Genomic DNA, 19129 nt, shown 5'->3' on the forward strand with positions numbered 1-19129 from the left:
GTATATGATTTCAAGAAAAACTAGTAATCTACTTGCAGACACTCCTAACTTTTTCTTTGTGTGAGTGTTTTTACAACACCTGCCTCTTCAGGCAGAAAGGAGGGTACATGTTCTAGGATGCAAGAGAATGGCCATGATAAGAATGACCACAATCACAAAAGCAGCAATAGCTCACATTTATAGAGAGCACATAAGATGCCAAGTCCTATGTTTAAGCACATTTCATTCCTTAGCTTTACAATAACCAATGAAGAAAGTATTCCTGTTATTCCTATTTTACAGAGGAGGAAACTGAGCCTTGAACTGTGTAAGTGACTTGTCCAAAGTAAGTGTGTATGAGATCCGGGATTTAAGGCCAGGTCTTATGGACCCGATTTCTTGGGTCTCCTCTAGATCCTCTAGATCTCTGAGTGTGAAATTATTATTTTCTTTCTTTCTATGGCTGCACCTGCTACACACAGAAGTTCCTGGTCCCGGAGTCCGGTTGGAGCTGCAGCTGCCAGCCTACACTATAGCCACAGCATCACAGGATCCGAGCCATGTCTGTGACCTGTACCACAGCTCACAGCAATGCCGGATCCTTAACCTGTTGAGCGAGGCAAGGGATTGAACCCCACATCCTCACAGAGACAACATCAGGTCCTTAACCCAATGAACCACAATGGGAACTCCATGAGTGTGAAATTCTTAAGATCTAGCAGGTAGCATGAAAAATGTAACTAAAGGAAGAAAGTGTCATAGAAATCAAGACCAGGAAGGAAAAGCTTATAGATGATACAGACTAACCAAACTTTCTCTGTATCACTGTGGACACTAAGGGCCAGGGATGGTCATATAACCTATTCTGTGGCCAAGTGAAGACACAAATTACTATCATTTGTTGTTAGCTTTTAAAAATCTCTTATTATTGGAGTTCCCGTTGTGGCACAGTGGAAACGAATCCAACCAGGAACCATGAGGTTTCGGGTTCAATCCCTGGCCTCGCTCAGTGGGTTAAGGATCCGGCGTTGCCATGAGCTGTGGTGTATGTTACAGATGTGGCTCAGATCCTGCCCTGTAGTGGCTGTGGTGTAGACCGGCAGCTGCATCTGAGATTCAACCCCTAGCCTGGGAACCTCCATATGCCGCGGGTGCGGCCCTAAAAAGCAAAATAAATAAATGAAAATAAAAAATAAATTAAAATCTGTCATTATAAGAAATTTCAACCATACACAAAAGTAGAGAATTCCATAATGTACCCCATCATTGTTTTATAATTACCCATATTTTGCTGTTCTTGTTGACTTCTTTTCTTTTGATAATTCTCTTTCAGTTCCTAATTGAGAAAGGAAATTTAAAAGTGACTGGAGATACTCATGAATTCTTTCTTTCTTTTCTTTTTTTTTTGTCTTTTTGCCATTTTCTTGGGCCGCTCCCACGGCACATGGAGGTTCCCAGGCTAGGGGTCGAATCGGAGCTGTAGCCACCAGCCTATGCCAGAGTCACAGCAACTCGGGATCCGAGCCGCGTCTGCCACCTACACCACAGCTCACGGCAATGCCAGATCCTTAACCCACTGAGCAAGGCCAGGGATCGAACCCTCAACCTCATGGTTCCTAGTCGTTAACCACTGAGCCACGACGGGAACTCCGTGAATTTTCTCTATTTTGGTTTCAGCTTTAAACAAAATACCAGGATGAGAACATATATGTTGCTACAGACTAATATTCCATATCCAATGATAGTTACCCTTCCAAGGTCAACTGAGGCAAAAGAAAGAGGTACTTGGAGTGGAAATAATAATTAGTTTTGTAAGTTTAGCTCATCATGGTTAGTGTTGAATGGTTTGCTTTTTTAGTAAAATTCTTATTGGACTTGTTCCCCCGTTTGATCTGCTCCACCGCTCCACCCCCAAAGGAGGCACATGTTAGCAAGTCTCTTCAAGCTAGGACATTCAAAAGATCAAAGAAAAGATGCCAGAATCTGTCCATTAGCTTTTTATGAACAATGGTTCCCAAACATCTTTCTGCTTAAAATCCTATTATTTTTGTTAGTAGCAACATTTTTCTTATTTCACATTCACTAAGCACCAGAAATTAGCTAGCCATCAGTTAAGAACAAAGAAAATCTGTTTCAGCACTTAGGTGCTCAAGGCCTGATTCTCATGCCCCTCTGCCCTCTCCATGTCATTTCTGTGCCTAGTATTTGTCTTTGAAGTTGAATAGCGCCTGATCTGCAGAAGAGAATTTCAGGCAAATGGTCAGAGCTGAGCACAGGCTGCCAGATACCAGAGGGTCAGCTGCTTAGGAGTGTCTTTAAGTCAGCTCAGCTCTCCCAGAGTCAAGGGGTAGTATTGCTGCCAAGGGGGCAGAAGGAGTAGTTAGAGAGAGGAGGGGAGAGAGAGAGAAAGAGGGAGAAGGAGGAGAGGAGAGGAAGCTGGAGTAGTTCCTTTTAAAAATCAGTAAAGCTCTAGGCCTAGAAATTTATCTCTGAAGAGTCAGATAGGAGGAGGGAAAGGGTCCATGCTTAAAATGCCAAAATGTAGCCCCACAGATTGATTCTGTGCAGCCAGTATCAATCATGCAGATAGATTTTGCCACAAAATGGTCCAATGTTCCTTTTTTTCCCTTTCTCTGACTTAGGCGTCCAGATGGTACATGAGCAGTGAAGAATGGGTGGATATTTTAAGACATCTTAACTAAGGTAGGGATGCCGACACTAAGTATGAATTTTCTAGTTCTCCTTTCTCTATACACATGAAATAAAATTCCTGTACTGAGCTGCCAAGAAGTATCTGTTTCAATAGAACTTTGGGTTGTGTTATTAAATCAAACTTTGAGTATTCCTTTGAGAAAAGATTTTGAAATTAATTATTTTCCCTTGGTTGGCTCTATTTTTGTAGGAGCACGTTTTGGTGATTTTAATTTATTAATAAGCTATTAAATGTTTTGGTCTTGTTTTTATTTTTCACAATTAAAAAAAATAAACTTCAAAGTTACAAAGGCAGTATATGACCATTGAGGAACATTTGGAAAATATTTGAGATTACAAAGAAATTAATCACCTATACATCTATCTTCCCAAAATAATCACTGATAGCATCTTAGTATATTTCTTTCCAGTCTTTTTTTTTTTTTTTTTTTGGTAAATAAATAATCATGCTCTTGTAATTTTGTTATTTATTTTCTTGTCATTGGAACTTTATCAAGTGTGAAAGAAAGAATACATAATTTAGATGAGGTAAAAAAAATTAAAATGTAGCCTAGAATGTATAGGATTTATAATTTTAAAGTATCAATGGTGAAATTGTGAGGTTCATTGTCCTAGGACATGTTATAAGTCCCTTTAATCAGCAACAATGGCTAAAACATGTGATCTAAAATTGTAGCATTTGCTTACAAACAGAAAATAGAGGAAACAAAGAGAAACTATAGGGACATGCAGGCCATAAAAAACGCCTTGTGTTATTTAGCATTTAAAATTGTCAAAGATAGAAATTTAAAGTACAAAAGTTGAAGCATTGGTGACCATAGCGAGGCCTCCAGACATGAGTCAACCACAAAAAATGCTCAAACTCATTTAAAAAGCTCTTTGTCATGGTCCAAAAAAACAACATTTTTAGTGTTTTCCTTTGACTTCACATCCCGCTATTGCAAGTACATGGCTAATTATTATCTGAATGATATCTATTATTCCTGTGTTCTAACCGGATATGATCCAAATATGGCCACAAACACATTATAGTGTGCAGGAAAATCAAAAGAATAAGATAATTCTGTTTTTAAGGGTTAATGGCATTTTCACTCCTCCTCAGTTTGAATCATGGACAATAGCTCTACTGTTGTCTATTCTAGGCAGCTGTGGAAAGTAGTAAAGATTTGGAGATCTTTGTAGGCAGGAGAAAAATTAAACCTTTGTCTACTTTTTGTTCAGTATATTCTACCCAACACCCATATGTAAGAGTTGGACTTGGGAGTTGCAACAGGCTAAGGAAAGTTTGCACAGATAAACAGAGTTATTCTAAATTCTGTGCCTACTAAGCTCTGAATCACAAAGTACAATTGCACATCTTCTAGAAATTACATTTTTTAAAAAAATCCCCTTTCTAACTCTGTCCTCTGTATTCCGTGGGTTGCATTTATTATTTTTGAATAATAAATATATGAAAAAGAATTAGCTGAAAAGTTACCTTGTCTTTTTCAGTTTCTCAGTTACTGTTCCTAAGCCTCAGAGAAGTGGCATTGTCTTGTGAAAGAATATATCGATACATACAAGGAAAAGCAAAAATGCCAATATGCTTTTAGATATCTAAAAAAGTAGATTCCAAATAATTGGTTATTGTGGCCACAATTGAAAACAATTAAAATTGAAAACAATTAAAATCATGAATGCTTCCATTTGGGTTCCCAGGAGGTGTTATTACCTACCTTCCTTTGTGTCTCTTATGTTTAGTACGAAAGCAAACTATCCTAACACGTCATAACAGGGAAGAGTGAATCAGGGTTACAGCAAGATGGAAAATGGGATAGGAAATATCATTAGGATTTAGGGTTATATTCCATTTGTCACTTTGGGAATCATTTCCAAGAAAGATTTTAAAATCCCAATGCCCTTTCTTATCTGACCCTTATAATTGTTAGGAAAGGAATAATACTAATAATAGCTACTACTATTGAGCAACTAATATGTGTCAGGCACCTTTTTCGTTTTTTGTTTTTTTGGCCACATCTGTGGCTTGTGGAAGTTCCTGGGCCAGGGATCAAACCTATGCTAGAGCAGTGACCTGAGTCACAGCAGTGACAATCCCAGGTCCTTAACCCACCAGGCCACCAGGGAACTCCCAGGCACTCATTTTTTAGTATTGCATTTAATCATCACAACGCCACAGTAAGTTAAACCTATGGTTGCTGTGGTTAAAAGGGCCCAGTATAATTTTGGCCCCAGTTGCCCCTCTGCTCTCCTCTCTCATGACTCTGCTCTTAACTATACCAGCACAGCCATGCTGGCCTCCTTATTCCTCACATCCAACAAGTATATTCCCATTGCAAGCACTTTGTATTTACTGTTCTCTCAGCCTATAATGTTCTTCCCCCAGATATTTGAGTGGTTTGCTCTCTCACTTAATTCAGATTTCTGCTCAAACTTCAACTCATCCATAAAGCCTTCCTTGATAGTCACCCCAAACCCAGCAGCCCTTGTCACTCTCTGTCCCCTTATCCTGTTTTATTCTTCTTCATAACACTTATCACCACTAACCTTATTTCCTACTGTTTGTTACTGCTTGTTAGAATGTAAGCTCCTTGAGAATCTACAGAATTACTTAAGAAGCGGCCTTTGTCCACTTTCTCCCCCCATTGATTTATTCCCAATAAATGCCTGTCACTTATTTGATATTGATTATATGTGTTGAATGAAGGGATAAATGAAGAAACAGAACCTCAGCCTGGTTAAACAACCTGCCCAAGAATACACAATGCAGGGTGAAGCCAAGATTAGAACCCGTGTCCTTCTGAAGCCAACAGGTGGCAGAAAGAGTGTGACACTTGAATCGAGCTTCAAAAGTTAAGTAGAACTTACAGTCTTCTGCTATTTTTTTTTCCCAACTATCCTAAATGCAAGAGCTTGTTCAAGCCAATTACAAATCAGATGTTTTTATATTTATTTATTTATTGTCTTTTGTCTTTTTAGGGCCACACCTGTGGCACATGGAGGTTCCCAGGATAGGGGTTGAATCAGAGCTACAGCTGCTGGCCTATGCCAGAGCCACAGCAACGCCAGATCCGAGCCGAGCCTGCAACCTACACCACAGCTCACAGCAACGCTGAATCCTTAACTCACTGACTGAGGCCAGGGATTGAACCTGCAACCTCATGGTTCCTAGTCAGATTCGTTTCTGCTGCACCATGGTGGGAACTGTGTCTTCTGCTATTGCTGAAGCAATGTTGTCTACTGGGAGCCATTCCGCCTTAGTATTTTTATTCCACTTAGGAATAAATATGATTACAGGGATGACAAATCACGTTACCATTAAGGATAGTTAGCCAGCTTGCTTGCATCATAATCTTTTCCCTGTCTGTGCTCTCAGTGGGCAATGGCTCCTAACCTTTAAACCCGTGACCCAGGTATGAAACCTGGCATGAGAGGGGGATCCGGTGTGCTCTCACTGTTTGTAGACATGACGTATAGCTGCGTGTTCAGAGCAGCTTCTTATTCCATGTGAAGCCTAAGCCCCACACCTAGTTCTCAGTTTCAATAAATGATTCTTATTCGCATTATAGTTCCTTCAACCATGTTCATCTATTAGCTCTCCTGTCTCTGATGCCTTGGACAAATGCTCTGTTATCCCAGTCCTTGGCACCTGTTACCTGTAGGCAACGCAAAGCACTTGGTTTGTTCTGACCTCTGACATGGACACAGGGGAATCCTGAACTCCTACATATAGCATCTCCACAGGTATTTTATGAGCCTTTTGGCAAATTGTATCCATGTGTGGCTTTGGAGAAAACTTGTTTATTTCACTAAAACCTTTTGTTTAATTCAGAGACGTACATTCCATTTTTATCCACCGGCCAGTGTGATGATTTTTATTTTTTTTTAGAGTTTACCACAGTCCATACACTCTGCTTCTTATCCCTATGGAAAGGCCATGATCTTTAGAGTCACACGGCCAGTTATGACCTGTGTGACCTTGAGTGAGCTGCTTCAGCTCTCTGAACTACAGGTTTCCCTATTTATAACATGACAATAATAATGTTATTATTGCCATAATAGGAGAGGTTAGAAATGGCATACTGCGTATACTTTGAAATTACATTGAAATACGTGGGCATATACATCGAAATTATTGTTATCTTGTGATTGTGATGAAGAGACTGGTGATGAAGATGCTGCTGCTGTCTTAAGTAAGGTTGGGAAACCACCCTCCTGATATTCCCTCTCTGTCCTTTGAATTATGTCCTAATTAACACCTTTCCACTTCTTCCTCTTCTCTGTCATTCCAGTAGAAGCTGCACAGGAAGTTCCCGCAGGCAATGCTTGGGGCCAAGAAGGATTCAGCAGCATAATCCTTAGACCCAGGAGGGCAGGGCTCCTCCATCTCTGTGATCATACAGGTCACACTGTGAGCTGTGCGTGGATATTTCCTTTTTTTTTTTTTTTTTTGCTTCAAACAGCTCTGTAAACAACTCCAATATCTTTGATCTCTTTTATCACCACCTTAGACCATCTGTTATTAGGCCTTAAGCCCATTATCACTCTGTTCTGTTTGCTCTAAAATGCTCTAAGAGGTCTATGGTGTACAGCGAAGCCCTAGGCAACAGGAACTGTGCCTCATCCATCCCCAGCACGAAGCGCCATCCCTTCGCCTGGAGGGAGAAGATGCTTGCAGTGGCTGTTTATGTTCTTGCTGAACTTTTCTTTCCTCTTCAGTTACCCTGCTCTCCTTACACCTATTTCTTTCTTTTTTTGTTTGTTTGTTTTTTGGGTTTTTTTTGTGCCTGTTTTTTATTTTTACATTTTTTCTTACACCTATTTCTGTCATTTGACTTTTATACAGACATTTCACCTCAGCTTGATCTTTGCCTCCTTGTGTTTACTCCATGAGGCTTATATTTTCCTTTTTGAAATCTATGCACTCAGTTAAATGCTTTAGCTGCTAGAATTACCCATATAGTCATTGGAGCTTTCAGGAACTTTCTCAATAGAATATTTTACCCTGTTGCTTCCCTCTCTGACATCTTAAATAGGGAAGGGAGCTTCCCTCCCTTTGAGCACTGGTTTTTATCAAATATTAAATTTCTTCCTTTTCTAAAAAATAAGGATTTGCACCTCCTTCATATATTTCTGGCAAATTTCCCGGGCTTTAGGAAATTAATTTTGGCCATTACCCTAGAAAGAAAGGGAACTATCTTTCACTTTATATTCATAATCTCTGTTTTTTTTCTTGTATCTAAATCCTATTAATTCTACTAGCCCACTTCCACTTTTGTTTAAATACTAATAACTAACATTTATGTAATGCTTTACAGTGTAAAAAGTATTTTCATATCCACTCTTTCATTTGAGCCTAATGCCTATATGAATGGCAAAACTGGTACATTATTATTCCAGTTTCAGATGAGAAAAAAAAAAAACCCACAGACCCCATAGAGTTAAAGTGATTTATCTTGGGTCATAAAACTTGTAAGAATTTGAGCCTTGGACTTGAACCCAGTTTTCTCAATCCAAATCCTGTTTGTTCCTACTGTTCCATACCATGTATATCTAGAAAGCCTCTTACAGACTCGTTCTAAATATTTGGCTTCAAAGATGAGCTTGGTTATTTTCAATCTTCTTTCCTTCTTCTTTTTTTTAGGTCATTGTCGAAAACCATCCAAACCCACTTCTTAGCCATGATATTGTTTTTTGTCTTTACACCCACATCTTCTCCCTTTCCCTTGGCTCAGCACTCAGCTAAGAAAGTCTATCCTCCAGAAAAGCATCTCTGACTCTTCAGATTGGGTGAAGTGGCCCTGCTTGGAGCTCCCAGTAAAACCCCAGTACATCCTGCATCCCCATGTCTATGTAATTGCCCTTTTCTTATTTGCATCTGCGACTACTGGACTGTAACTCTATCAGGGCAGGAGCCAACCCATCTTTTCCACCTTTGTGACCCCAGAATCTAGCACACAGTAGGTGTTAACAAGTATTTATGGAATGAATAAATAATTAGTGACTAGAGGAGTGAAAATGTCCTCTTGCCAGCTAAAAATAAGAGATCCCAAGGGGGTCTCAAGGAAGCCTTTTTTTTGTTCTGTGAATTTGGGGGCATTGTGCAGGGCACGCGCATGGAACAGAGCTTGCAATTATGTGGAGGGACAAGTCATCATAATGCCATTTCTCTCAGATACAGAAAATAGCCCCGTGACATTTCTTATAAAGGAGAAAGCGTATATTCAGCAGTGAATTATTTCTTTTCTTTTTACTTAAGTTGTTGATGATTGTTCTTCAGGGTCTGTGGCTATAGGTCATGTTCTTGTAATTTTTCTTATGAAAAGCAGAAATGTTTAAAAAACAAGTAAACTTACTAGTTTTATAAAGAACAGTGATTTATGAAGTTATACATCTCTCTGAAACAATCTTAGAAATTGACCTACCAGATTACTAGACAACAGTAGATACTAATATCCAGCACAAGTGAACATCTCCTCAGAAAAGAAAATCATGGACTTGGAGAAAAGACTTGTGGCTGCCTGATGGGAGGGGGAGGGATCGGGAGCTTGGGCTTATCAGACACAACTTAGAATAGATTTTACAAGGAGATCCTGCTGAGTAGCATTGAGAACTTTGTCTAGATACTCATGTTGCAACAGACCAAAGGGTGGGGGAAAAAATGTAATTGTAATGTATACATGTAAGGATAACTTGATCCCCTTGCTGTACAGTGAGAAAAAAAAATTTTATTGGCGTATAGTTGATTCACAATCTTGTATTAATTTTAGGTGTACAACAGTGGGTACTTTTGCATTCATGAAGCAAAAATTGATTGACTTAAATCTGGCCAGTTCTGTGTGATCTGAGTTGATAGTGAAACCTTAGACAAAGAAGAGAAAGTGTTCACATCACATTTGCATGTTTCAATTCATCCTGCTGACCCAAGATATCTTTAATGCTGTATCTGTGTCTGTATAATTAATGTCACATTTGGATTTTTTATAACCAAATCCTATTTCTAGAGGTGTATTTAACTCCATTACAAAAATCCCTTTTGGTACACATAGTCTTTGCCTGTGGAAACACACAAACCACTCCAACCACTGGGTGAACTGAGAATGGAAAAGGAAAACAATTGCTTCTAGTTATTACTACTTTTTTTTAAAGCATCTTAAAAAAAAAATGGTAGCCAGAGGGTGTGAAAAGCCTGAATATAAAATAGTGCTATTGAGTTTTGTGAGTGGAATTGTTGATTTCTTGATATCTCTTGGAAACTCTTCCTTCTGTTAAAGCCAAGTTCAAGGGTCTGCTCCTAGCTTTGCCTTCACCTACCTTCACTCCTTTTGTCGTTTGAATGCACTTGCTGTTTGGGAATGGAAATTCCTTGGACAACAGCCTGAAGTGACATCAGAAATGAAAAAGAAAGCCAAGTTCTCTTCCGAGTAAGGAACAAGGACATGACTTGTCGTGTGAGGAGAAATTTCAGATGCAGGATGATCTTAGGGCCGAAGAATATTAATTCAACTTGATGAAGGATTCCCTCTGGCCTGCCAGGACTCTTCCCTAGAGGCCAGGTCTTTTCAGAAAATGTTTTTGCTTCCTACACGTGGCAAGCGCTGGGCCTTCCCTGCTCCATGCAGAGAAGGGCTTTGCTCAGGTACAAAAAGCACCCGAGGGCTCTGTGTAAGGACTGGAAGCAGAGACCTCTGACTGAGCCACAGCCAGTGAGCTTCACTGGGCCTCTGAGTCAGCTGGGGCAGGTCTGAAACAAGCCTGCATTGGTCCTTAAGGGAGTTAGTACAGGGGTTGACAATGTGGTCTGCTTTCCTTTTTCTCTGTGAAAGCGCTGCTTTGCTCTCTGCTATCCTCTTGATTCCCTTCTCCACAAACTCCATCTTTTTTGACTCTTACTTGTTCTCACAATTCTTCTCAAGCTTCATCTTTTCTCAGAAGCCTTTGTTGATCCCCTTCCACGGCGCCCTCTCCATTCCTAACATGATGCCTTTGTTACCACGCCTGCCTCTCTTGCTGACTGTGAGCAACTTGACATTTAATATAGTGTCCAGCACACAGTAGGTATCCAGCAAATGGCTGTTGAGTGGATTATCGAAAAATGAGCTAAATGAGATGAATTTAAGGTAGTTTAATGTGACACCAAGAGTTCCCATCGTGGTGCAGCGGAAACGAATCCGACTAGGAACCATGAGGTTGTGGGTTTGATCCCCGGCCTTGCACAGTGGGTTAAGGATCCGGCGTTGCCATGAGCTGTGGTGTAGGTTGCAGACGATGCTCGGATCTGGCGTTGCTGTGGCTGTAGTGTAGACCAGCAGCTACAGCTCCGATTTGACCCCTAGCCTGGGAACCTCCATGTGCCGCAGGTACGGCCCGAAAAAGACAAAAAACGACAAACAAATAAATAAAAGACACCAGTATATTTGAATCTGTTGATACTTTTAGCAAAAAGAACCCACTTTCATTTAATTACCTTAGCTGACTAGTACAAACAATCCCCTGTAAATATTAGATCTCAAATTGAAACTGTCTAAAATCTCCATTCTATGCCGTGAGTTTCCGTGGAAATATCACCCTTGCTACTTATTGCCCCTGTGGGAGAAAGCAAGCTCAGGAAGCAGTTACCTGGTCCTGAATGCATGTGTCTGATGAGTCGTTTTAAAATCAGTGGCTTTTAGCAAAAATGATAGCTGATATAACCTCTGTGACTCTGGAGAAAATGAAGATTTGGGCAAATGTCCTAAACTGGTCTATAACCGCTCTGAAAAGGATTAATCTTCTGTGTCACCGAGGAGGGACCTCTAAGGATGAAGTATTTACATCAGTCTGCATAGACAAGTCTAGATTTCTACAGCTCAGTGAAAGTCCTGGTTTACTTGTTTGGATTTGATCACAAAGGAGGTCAAGGGAATTGTTACCGTGAGTATTCCGAAAAGGAAAGAAGAATCTATTTGGACTCCAGCAGTTCTTTCTGAGACAGACTGCGGAGCTCTTGTTGGGATTTTGTGAGTGGCATTGAACAATCATAGGTTTACTGTTTTCAGAGTCTCAGGGATTCATTAATGGAACTGTTCATTCCGACAACTTGGAAAAGGAAGGCCTACACAGTAAGAAAAGAGTCTCACAGGTGCTACCATGACTCGTTTTATTGTGGTGATAGAGGACAAGCGGTGACTTTCAAGACGCATGACGTCGCTTCTTCTATTTATGAGGAGCTTCTGTCTCTGGATGGAAATGCTGGTGGGCAATGATGTAATGGTGGTGCCTGGCCCGCAGTAGGAACCTAGGAGTATTTTGTTGACTTGAATGGTGAAACGGCATTTCCAAAAGACTTCCACTGTTGTAATCTACAGGGTTAGCACCTCTTCGATATCTATTAATTTAGGCTTATTGCCATTAAGAGCTTAAGCATATTAATGGTCAATAAAAATATCACATCATTTTCATACTTTCTAGTTATAAAAATATTTTTACAAACCTTAGCTAGTAGTTTACAATAACCCTCTGAAGTAGACAGAATAGACTTTATTATCTTTATTTCTCAAATGAGGAAATGGAGGCTTGAAAGCTCAAATAACTGACTTACATAAGATCCATCCCATGTAACAACATCTTCAGTTCACGAGACTCATTTTTTTTTTTTTATGTCAAAGCAAACACCCGGCATGTTTTTGACTAATACCTTTTATCGGAGAAACTGTACAGTATTGACAGAGAGGCTTCTCTGCCTACAAAAATCCTTTCCTCATAGTCAATCCCTCACTGACCTAGAGGGGAGTTTTCTATATCCCCAAAGCTTACCTGTCAATATTCCACCATTAGTCCAATAAAAGGTATTACTTGAAACTTGACTCTATATTTTGTCTGACCGACAAAGGCAAGTAATTAAAAATATTGAATTAGGATACAAGACACATTGGGCATTGTGATGCTCTAGTAGCTACATTCTTGAAAAATAATTTATTTGTTTTTGTTGTTTTTTTTAAGTTGGTAGTTTAGACTTTTCCAAAAGCCAGTCTAGATTTTCAGAGCTAGGTGCACCTCAGCTTGCCCCTTTCCTGGCTGCCTTTATAGCTGGAGGAAGCACAGATGAGGCACTGAATAGCTGGTGAGGATAAAATAGGACCAAAAGGTAAACAGGTTAAATCATTAAGCTGCAAAGACAGGACGGTTCCTTTGAAGAGAGAAAGGCAGACATGGAAGGGTGTTTAGTTCTTTCTCCCCTCTATTTTTTTTTAAGATTTTTATTTTTTCTATTATAGTTGCTTTACAATGTTTTGTCAAATTCTGCTGTACAGCAAAGTGGCCCGGTCATACATATATATATATTTATACACATTCTTTTTCTCACATTATCCTCCATCATGTCCCATCACAAGTGACTAGATATAGTTCCCTGTGCTGCACAGCAGGATCTCATTGCTTACCCACTCCAAATGCAATAGTTTGCATCTCCCCCTGTCCTTAGCCAAAAGTGGGATGACTTAGTTCTGTTTGCCTACTTTACAAGGTCACTGTTATTCAGACACCTGGGGCTCTGTGTAAGGCCACTCTAAGAAATGGGGTTTCACCTGGGACACCCATACTGTTAATGTTCTGCTAGAAACCTTGTAGCTGTTGACCATTCTTAGCCTTGGTCCACACTCAGAGTATGCCATGCTGTCTACAGGTGCCATGAATGAGTCATTATTACACTAAAATAGCTGCATGGATATTTTTCATCTGATTTTTTTTTTTTTTTTTTTTTTTTGCTATTGAATCCTAAGCACCCAGAACAGTTCCTGGTGAACAGTGGGCACTCAGTAAATATTCGTGAAATGAATGGATGAATAACAACGGATAGATCTAGCAAACTGAGTCGGAGAGGAATGACTGCAGGTAGAAAGTACACAATGAACGGAGTCTGGGGAGAGGAAACATATGTTTGTGGGGCAGTAAGGAATCTAGTCTAGTCTAGCTGACAGAGCAGACTTTTGTTGTATGTGAAAGACTTCAGGCAATAATCATAACTTAAGTGCAATACTTTCACAACAAAACCTTAGTCTGTATCACACATCCAAAGCCTGCCAGGCCAAGTAGAGAATTTTCAACTGTAGTTTGTAAAGATTCTCACCCACATCAAAAACCTAATAAAAGCAGAAACCTCTTAAGTTCTAGAGTCATCATTATTAATGATTGCCAATCAAGATGGCAGAGACCATACTTGTCATAACTAATGTTGTACCCTTAGCACCCAGTAGGTGCTAATTTCTTTTAAATGAATGAATGAAGACGTGTCAAGGTCTCTATATCCACAGGGGACCATTGTAAGGATGAAATCAGACAGCCAACTTTCTTGCATAGAACCTGGCATGGAGCTAGTGTTTGAAAGATGATCAGCTCTAATACTAACAATGATCCTGGACAGCAGCTATTATCAAAAAAAAATTCCATTTTATAGATGAAAATGTAAGGCTCAGAGAGGGTAAGTAACTTGCCCAAAGTACCCAGCTACTTTGACTCCAAGGTTTGTGTGCTTTCCCCCATTCCTATAGATAAAGATGCTTCAAGATTTGAGTGTCATTTCTGTTGGGTACAGAAAAATATATGAGCCAGAAAATACCACTTTTTTCTGTTCAAATAAAAATCATTATGAGGCAAATTCTTGGAAATTTCAGCGATAGTATAGAGTATAAATGAAAGCAGAATTAAGGTGTTGCTTTTGCTAAACAGCAACATATTGTGGTTAAGATACTAAAATAGGGTATTGGACAGTTTCAGGTTAGAGTCCTTTCTGCACCACTTAACAAATTATGCGATCTTCAACAAGTTGCTTAACCTCTCTGAGCCTTGTTTATCCTTTATGAAATGGAGATTCAAAAAATCACTTCTTTCTTAGAATGAAATAAAGTAATGCATTGACATGTTTAGCCCAGTCCCTACCTAGCACACCCACGTATACCTCATTTTGGTGATAAAGAATTGGCTTTATACTTGGATTTGTTTCTTTGGGTCTGGCTTGATAACAATTAAATTGGCATCATGGAAACAGTAAGAAGTCAGTTTTGAAGTGGACACTCCATTAAGACAAATGGCTTGGAGGGGATGTTCCCACTTCCCTTGATGCTATATTGTTTTGGTCTGTCTAGCCAGAGAGCAAACCAAACAGCAGTGTATTGATTTACAGTATAAAGACGCTAACTTTACAAGATGAAGGGCTAGAAACTTTATTTTCTTTTAATGAAAGTTCAGCTTCTGTAGACCATCGCCAAGACAGCTAGTAGGAACAAAGAAGAATGTGGGGTTTTTTTTTTCCACCTACGGATTTGATTACTTTTAATCCCATGGGAGGACAGCATCAGAAGATATTATTAAAGCATTAGCCCAATAACCTCTTGAAAAGATGGTGACCAATGTAAGCTTATAACCTCAAACTGATTTTTAAAAAACAATAAATGATACCAAAAAGTGACATAAATCTATCTTGTAAAAGGAATTGGCAATTCTTAAGTCAGCTGAGAAAAATTCATTCCATTTGTTATTTATTTTCTAGAAAATCATAGTATACTTCATTATAATTACTTATAGTATTAGTATTTTGGAGAAATATTAGTTTGTTAATAAAGTCTCAAATAGTGTTATTTTCTTCAGTTGCCATTCTTTATCCTGGGGAATGTTTTATGAATTTACCTGTATTTTAGAAAATGAGTGAGAATATGGATACATAGTGATGGAAAAATAATCTCTTGTTTTGAAGAATTATTTTACTTCTATTATTTTAAAATAGAATTCAGGAATGTGGAAATCCATTAAAAAATTCAACACAGCAATTAATGTTTAACATTTTATAACATAGTACGCTTGTTCTGGATAGTTAATATATAAATTAAAACTCATTAATGGCATGTTTTAACACAATTTACATATGAGATTTGAAAAAGTGGTTGAAACTAATGGAGAAATACTGGATTCCCTATTAAATATTGAGTTCCGCATTAAATTCTCTTTTGACTTCTTTTAAATGAACTGTTTTGAAATTAGATTTTGGAGCAGACTCTCAACGCAAATAGAGAAATAGATAATATGCGTGCTTGGTTCAAACAGATGATGGGGTTGAAAAATCAAGGAAAGGGAAACTAGAAGATAGAAGAGCTTTTGTGTAATATGGCTAGGGGTTTCAAACAAAACTAAGCATCAAAATATTAGAACATGCTAACAGAACCCCATTGTCACTAAAACTAATTAGTGTTCTGCTGTTTAATGCAAAAGCCTACATGCTGTCTTGACCTTTTTACACATCGTGTCTAAGGTTGTGCCATAAAACAGAGGGAAGCACAGAATGCCTCCAGATAGCCTCAGAGGTTTTCTTTTTTAAGTAGTTCAATTGATTGTAACAATGCCGGCTGTGTGTAGGACTTATTTAAAGGTGCTGTTTATTAGATCTTGATTACAAGGAGCCAGTGAATTAAAGTAATGTCATGCTAGGGAACAGTTTCCAGGGCAGAATGACTGCCATTTCTTTTTAATGTGATGCTGCATGGTTTAAAATACACTTAGCATAGAATGCATGACTTTGAAAGTTAGCTCTCAGTAAGCCCACACCACAGGCAGAATGTAGAGCTGTGGAGTCTCTGAAGAAGCTATAATAAAGCAAGATTTTCATGGGGCAGCAGTGCAATGCTCAGAAACAGTTATTGAAAAAGATAACCCAGCAGGATAGGAACTTGCAGACACATAAGAACCTTTCAATTGAAAATCCCCAGGCTGTTTAGAGGTTGACTCATGACCATCACTGTAAGGCGGATGTGGTTTGGTAGTTTAGCAAGTGTCTGTTTCTTGTGTTTGGGGTCTGACTCAATGTGTTTTCAGAGATTTTTCAAAGGCCAGAAAGAGAGGTAGGACCTTCCGTGGCTCCCCAAGGCCTCTGCCTGGAGTCCACACTCCTTAAAAGAGCTCACAAAGCTTGAGAAGCTCATGTATCCCAATAATTAAGTACACAGACCCTGGGCTCTGATGGATTGCGATTATGTTCAGGTTTTGCCATTAAAGTAGCATGAGACCTTGGGTAAATTATATGATCCCTCTAAGCCTCTGGTTTTGAATCTGCAAATGAGGATGATAATAGTACCTGCCTTATAGGATTGTATAAGAAGATTGACTTATGTTGTGCATGAAGATACTTAGCAAGATGCTTAGCATATAGCATGCCTTCAATAGGTGGTAGCCAATGACAATAGTAAACGATGACCGTTGACCATCTTTTTAGCTCCATCACCCACCACTTAAATTTCCAAACCAGCATTCTTATTGTAGACACATGAATCATTTGCTCTTTCCAAAGCCCCACATGCTTTTTGTAAATACTGTGGGTATATAATATGGGTGATGTGTGAGGCTCCCCTGACAGACTTTGTTTCCTGAGGGCAGAAGTCACGTGTCTGATACACAGTCTATTTCCAATGAGTGAGTGATGATTGGAATGAGACGTCCTCAGGGATCTTTTGTTGCCTTCTACAGAGCGGTATATCCCAGAGTGGGTTCCAGAAAACATTAATCGCACATAAATAGTTCTAAAAAAGGAGAACTGGGTTAAATATGTTTGTGGCAAACTTCTTATACCGTCTCTCTCTTAAGAGTTTAAAATGCACAGCAGCATCTGATTAAAGAATCAGAAGTCTGGACAAAGAAGACTGTCTGATTTTATTCAACCCAGTGCTTTGTCTGACCAGGAATCTCACTCACCATTCCTCCCCACCAATTAACCTCTGTTATCATCCCCCAAAATAAACTTAGTTATTGCTATTCCAAACTACCAGAACTTCTTGAAATCATAAATAGTGACCTTAGCCATTCATTCTTATATAACAGAATTTAACAAGATTTTTTTTTTTTGGAGATTAAAGAGTGCCACTAAGGATTCCACAAGGATTGCCCAGGCCTTTAGCCTGTGAATAGCCTTTGATGCCTGTTAGCTGGTACTTCCCCACCCAGACATTTCATGGTGACCTGTCAAGTTGTCCTTTGTAATGTCTTTGGCATATGTCCCTCTCTGTTCTCACTGCCACCCCCCAATGTCATTCCAAACCCTTGTCATGTCACAACTCTAGTAGGATGCTAAGTGGTCATTCATGGAGTTCCTGTTGTGGCTCAGCGGAAACGAATCCGACTAGTATCCATGAGGACGCAGGTTTGATCCCTGGCCTTGCTCAGGGGGTTAAGGACCCAGCGTTGCCATGAGCTGTGATGTAGGTCACAGACGCGGCTTCGATCTTGCATTGCTGTGGCTGTGGCTGTGGTGTAAGCCGGCAGCTACAGCTCAAATTGGACCCCTAGCTTGGGAACCTCACATGCCGCAGGTGCAGCCCTAAAATAAAAAAAGACAAAAAATTAAAAAATAAATGGTCATTCATGTCTCTGTCCTCTGTTGCACCATGTCTACTGCTGCCAGGTAAATGTTCATCATGCTACTTCCCTGAAAGAAGATTTCAATACTTCCTACAGTCAAAAGACATGGTTTCCAACTTGGGTTTCCTTCCAAAGGATGTGGGGATAGTGGAGATGCTGAGCAGGTGGGGCTCTGGATTTTCTACATCTGCACCAACCAGAGCAGCTCCACTTGTATCTTTTGGGAGGGAAGCTGCACTTATGGCATGTGGAAGTGCCAAGGCCGGAGGTTGAACCCACACCACAGCAGTCACCCAAGCCACTGAAGTGACAATGCTGGATCCTTAACCTGCTGCACCACAAGAGAACTCTCTATCCTTATTATATATTGAGAATAAGATTTTGTTTCAAGAAAGGATTCTGAATTGCAAATAGAAATAAAAAGCTACTGGGGAAAACTGGCTATTTTGGCATCTAGGAGTCCCCACACTCTGGTCTGAATTTTTTCTAGTATTTTCTCATTACTCTTTTTCACAAAGTTTTGCTCACCCCTCACTTAATCATCATGCTTTGACAAGCCTTCTTATATCTCATCTCTATTCTTCTGCTTAAGCTAGTCGAGTAATGAACACTTATTCTGTATGCTGTAAATATTTTTTTCTTTCTTTTTTTTTTGGTTGAAGTTGATTTACAATATTATGTTAATTTCTGCTGTATAGCAAAGTGATTCAATTATACGTCTATGTTCTTTTTTATATTCTTTTCCATTACGGTTTAATCACAGGATATTCAATATAGATTCCTGTGCTATATAGTAAGACCTTGTTTTTTATCTATACTATAAGTACTTTACATATATTATCTCATATATTATTAATAATAATTCAATGAGCCAGGTGCTAATAACTATTCCCATTTTACGGATAAGACTTAGAGAAATTAAGTAACTCGATAGAGCCATTCAGCTAATAAATGGCAGAGCCAGGACTTGAGCCCAGACTTCAACCCATCTGACTTGAAAGTCCCACATTCACATGTGCCGCCTTTTGCCTGACAGTTTTGTCTGTTCCCATATAATTACTGC

General features: G+C 39.3%; 1 protein-coding gene across 1 annotated transcript in view; it reads left to right on the forward strand.

Annotated features, from left to right (window-relative positions):
* LOC110261216 (uncharacterized) overlaps positions 1–19129 on the forward strand; it is a 236979-nt gene that overhangs the window by 180573 nt on the left and 37277 nt on the right. Inside the window, exon 9 of the mRNA XM_084965718.1 lies at positions 2622–2682. The gene's annotated coding sequence lies outside the window, so the exon portion shown is untranslated. The remainder of the gene's footprint in view (positions 1–2621; positions 2683–19129) is intronic.

Source organism: Sus scrofa, chromosome 6 (assembly GCF_054392235.1).
Source record: "Sus scrofa isolate SSC_HxYL_T2T_F1_AM1 chromosome 6, Sscrofa_HxYL_maternal_Yorkshire_Landrace_v2.0, whole genome shotgun sequence".
Classification (NCBI taxonomy): Eukaryota; Metazoa; Chordata; class Mammalia; order Artiodactyla; family Suidae; genus Sus; species Sus scrofa.